Here is a 4516-nt window from a genome sequence, read left to right as displayed (position 1 = left end):
GGAAGGTTATTCGCCCTCTAAAATCTACAGAGAGAAGCCTTCCATGTCCCTTCCTAGCTTCTGGTGCTTTGGCAACAATCCTTGTCTAAAATCTACAGAGAGAAGCCTTCCATGTCCCTTCCTAGCTTCCGGTGCTTTGGCAACAATCCTTGTCATTTTCTGGCTTGTAGCTGCAGTGCTTCAAGCACTTCAATTTAGCCTCCAGTACTCTATGGCATTCTCCCCTGGTTATATATGCAACAAACCTATTTCCAAACAAGCCTGCATCCTGAGTTACTGGGGCCTAGGGCCTCAACATACCCACTGGGGTGGAGGCGGAGGAGGGAGAGGCACAACTCGAGCCACACTGCTCATCCCGAATCTCCCCATTGAGTGGCAGAGTCTCTGTCTTGTGCTCTTTAACCTGAGCAGACCTGTCTGACTACCTCAACCAATAGTGTACATCGAACGTCGTTACTGAGGCTCACTCTTGGAACCCAGGCACCATGCTCTTAAGAAGCCTGAACTAGTCCACACAGAGACCACATGGGAAGGCCAAGTGTAGGTACGTATTCTGGCTGACAGCTTCTCTGAGGTCCCATCAGCAACCACCAGACATGAGTGTAGATACACTGTCAAATAACTCAAGGCCTTAGATGAAAGGTCTCCATTTCTCAGCTTCAAAAGCATTATGAATATGAAGCAGAGACAAGCTCTCCTCATAAAGCTCTGTCCAAATTTCTGATTCAAAGAATCTACAGATATACTAAGATGATTATTTTAAGTCACTAAGTTTTATGGTGGCTTGATACACAGCTATAAATCACAAAATAAAAGTAAAATATTTAACAAAACTTAAAGCCAGGAAGTTGCATTAGTAGAGACATCATACCGCACTTGTTTTTGCTTTCGAGAGGATGGAGGACACATGTAATTGAGAAAAAACAAAGTCAGTATACTAGGAAAATATAAATAAATAGCAGAACCAGAAAATAAAATTAATGTTCCAAAGGCCTAAAAGAACAGCATTTAATTAAATTAGAAAATGTATCACTTGACTTGCAGCTCAGAGTCAAATGCTTTTAAATCATGTTATTATTTTTTCACTGCTATTAAAATAGCATTTTGATCATATGTTAAAGCAATGCCAAGAAGTAAGATATTCAAAGAAGCCTTTTGTTTAACAAGTAGGCTATTCTCTTAAAATAGAAATCTTGTTTTTTGAGTAATACAGGATATAATTAAGTTGAAGATATAGTTGTAAATATTTATATTTTAACTAAGACAAGTGACTAAAATAGAAACCTATTCTATTTTACTGAAAGAAATCTTTCAGTAAAAATATCCAAAAAAGCTTAGTTCAATGGTATAAGCAGTTTTAATTAAATTTGCATTTTAAAAGATAGGTCACAGCTAAAAACAGAATGAACTAGCTATAGTCTATACTAAGTAAAAGAAACTCGCCACAAAATACCACATATAATGGTCCCATTTACAAGAGATGTCTAGAATAGGCATTACTTAGAGACAAAAAGCTGATTAATGATTACGTAGGACTGGGGAGGATGTAGGAACAGGATGTGATGGCGGCTAAAGGCACTAGGTTTCTTTCTGCAGTGATGAAAATGTTCTAAAATTGTCTATGATGATGGTTGCACATGCCTGTGAATATACTAAAAACCATTCAATTATATATTTTAAATGCATGAATTGTATACGAGGTAAATTACGTCTGAAAAAAAGTTATTTTAAAAATTCAGGTTAGGACTTCCTTGATGATCCAGTGGTTAAGAATCCACTGACCAGTGCAGGGACACAGGTTCGATCCCTGGTCCGAGAGATTCCACATTTCATAGAGCAACTAAGTGTGTGTGCCACAACTACTAAGCTCTCACCCTCTGGACCCTGTGATCCTCAACAAGAGAAGCCACTACAATGAGAAACCCATGCATCACAACTAAAGAGTAGCCTCCCCTCACCACAACTAAAGAAAGCCAGTGTGTAGCAACGAAGATCCAGTAGAGTCAAACAAACAGAATAAAATTTAAAAATTTTCAGGTTCAGGTCAGAGAATTCCAGGTGGTCCAGTGGTTAGAACTCAGTGCCTCACTGCCAAGGGCCCAGATTCAATCCCTGGAATTAAGATTCCACAAGCCTCAAAGCACAGCCACAAAAAAAAAAAAAAAAATTCCAGATCAGTACCATTAATATTGGATATATTTTCTTCCATACTTTATGTGTTTTAAATAAAATTAGCAGGCGGAGACCCTCTGCACCCGTGCGAACATGGCGCTGCGCGCGGTGCGGAGCGTGCGGGCCGCGGTCGGCAGCCGCCGCGCCATCTCGGCACCCAGCGCGCCCTGCTCGCTGCGGCCCTGGGGACTGCGAGCGGGTGCCGTCCGGGCGCTGCGCACCGGCCCTGCTCTGCTGTCGGTGCGGAAATTCACAGAAAAACACGAATGGGTAACAACAGAAAATGGTGTTGGAACAGTGGGAATCAGCAATTTTGCACAGGAAGCTTTGGGAGATGTTGTTTATTGTAGTCTGCCTGAAGTTGGGACAAAGTTGAACAAACAAGAGGAGTTTGGTGCTTTGGAAAGTGTGAAAGCTGCTAGTGAACTCTATTCTCCTCTATCAGGAGAAGTAACTGAAATTAATAAAGCTCTAGCAGAAAATCCAGGACTTGTCAACAAGTCTTGTTATGAAGATGGTTGGCTGATCAAGATGACATTCAGTAACCCTTCAGAACTAGATGAACTAATGAGTGAAGAAGCATATGAGAAATACATAAAATCTATTGAGGAGTGAAAATGGAACCCCTAAATAAACTACTTTGAAACAACTTAATCTAGCATAGTTGTCTTAAATTAGTGGTGGATAGATATTTAAAAAGCAACTTTTAGCAAAAGAAACTACTTGTAACAATGTTTCCTGAAGAAAATGCCATTTAACTTTCTAATGACTTCAGATAAACACTGTGCATCTTTTCCACAGCATCCTGTGATTTTTAGGCTAGGCTCCAGTTATAATATTCAGAATTCCTGAAATTATCTCTGGTAAAACTAATTACAAAAATTATGTAATTCAAGGATAACATGGTTATCTTAAACCTTATATGACACTGTAACTTGCTTACAGCTATCCTTGGATTTGGGTCAAAATTATCTTCCCACTAGAAATAACTGCCAGTGGAGAAAAGTTTGTTAGTTGTATAGTGTCCAATGAAGAATATTACTATCTTAATTTTTCAGTATACTGTGTTTGCTGGTGCTATTTTTATACAGTGAAGTAACAGCCTTGCAGGAGAATAAACAATTTAATAATAAAATGTTCAACTTAATCATGAAAAAAATAAATAAATAAAAAAAAATAAATAAAATTAGCATTATATTGTATATAAAACAATATAAAATTTAGGTTAGAACAAATTTCTCCATAAAATAACAAAGACCAGTTTATGATGCAGACAATGCTTGACAACTCTCCTCACCTCGAATCAAATCTCCTAACTTAAAAAAAAAAAAAGACTTTCCGTGTGGTCCAAGGGCTAAGACTGTGCTCCCAATGCAGGGGGCCCAGGTTCTATGCCTGCTCAGGGAACTAGATCTCAATTGCCACAACTAAGGAGAGCTGTCAAGCATTGTCTGCATCATAAACTGGTCTTTGTTATTTTATGGAGAAATTTGTAAGTTCTCAAGAAGGTTTTTCTCAGTTTCAACTGCTACTTGACTTCCCCAAAAGAAGATACTGTGTCTTGTATCTTAGTACAAGATACAAGTACCAAAGACTATGTATATATCCCTAGTACCAAAGACTGCGTCTACCATAAAGCAGATACTCGACAGATGTCTGTGCAATGAAGAGTAAATTACATATAAAATAAATGAGAGTAATAACCAGTAAATACAATACGTATTCAATTAGCCAAATCATGCTGACATCAAGACATCTAGGGGAAAACTCCCTCCCTATTTAGAGCACATGAAGGCATTAAAAAATAAAGCAGTTTGCTAAGTACTCAAATGATCTTTAAAATGCAGATTCTATCTTATCATACGCAATATACATCCTGCTAAAACTGGGCCCACAACCTCAAATTTCCAAATGTCCACACTAACTCATGTTCGCATAACTGCTCTTAAAATCTCTCCAATTAAAAATGCTCAATCAAACCACCAAAGTAGACACAGATGGAAAAAAGCTCACAATTTAAAAATACAATGCACACAGGAAACAAAGCTCAAAGAACAACTGAAGACTTCTCTAGCAGTCCAGTGGTTAAGACTTCACACTTCAACTGGGGAAAGGACCCCTGATCAGGGAACTAAGACCTTGCAGTGGTCAAAAAAAATAATAATATTAATAATAATGACAAATTAAATAAACACAGAATTAGATCAAGAAGCACTTCGACTACTAGAGTTACCAAATACAGAATATAAATTAAGCACGTCTAAAATGCTGAAAGCAATAAAAGAAAGTATCCTAAATGAGCAAGGAAAAAACCAGGAATGAGAAGGATGGGGGAGATAGAGAG

General features: G+C 38.1%; 1 pseudogene; it reads left to right on the top strand.

Annotated features, from left to right (window-relative positions):
- The first annotated feature begins 2265 nt into the window (after nt 1–2265).
- Nucleotides 2266–3221, top strand: LOC138074254 (glycine cleavage system H protein, mitochondrial pseudogene; annotated as a pseudogene).
- The last annotated feature ends 1295 nt before the right edge of the window (nt 3222–4516 follow it).

Source organism: Capricornis sumatraensis, chromosome 2, assembly GCF_032405125.1.
Source record: "Capricornis sumatraensis isolate serow.1 chromosome 2, serow.2, whole genome shotgun sequence".
NCBI classification, from domain to species: Eukaryota; Metazoa; Chordata; class Mammalia; order Artiodactyla; family Bovidae; genus Capricornis; species Capricornis sumatraensis.
The sequence above is the reverse complement of the archived record's forward strand: the minus strand, read 5'-3'. Positions and strand labels throughout refer to the sequence as shown.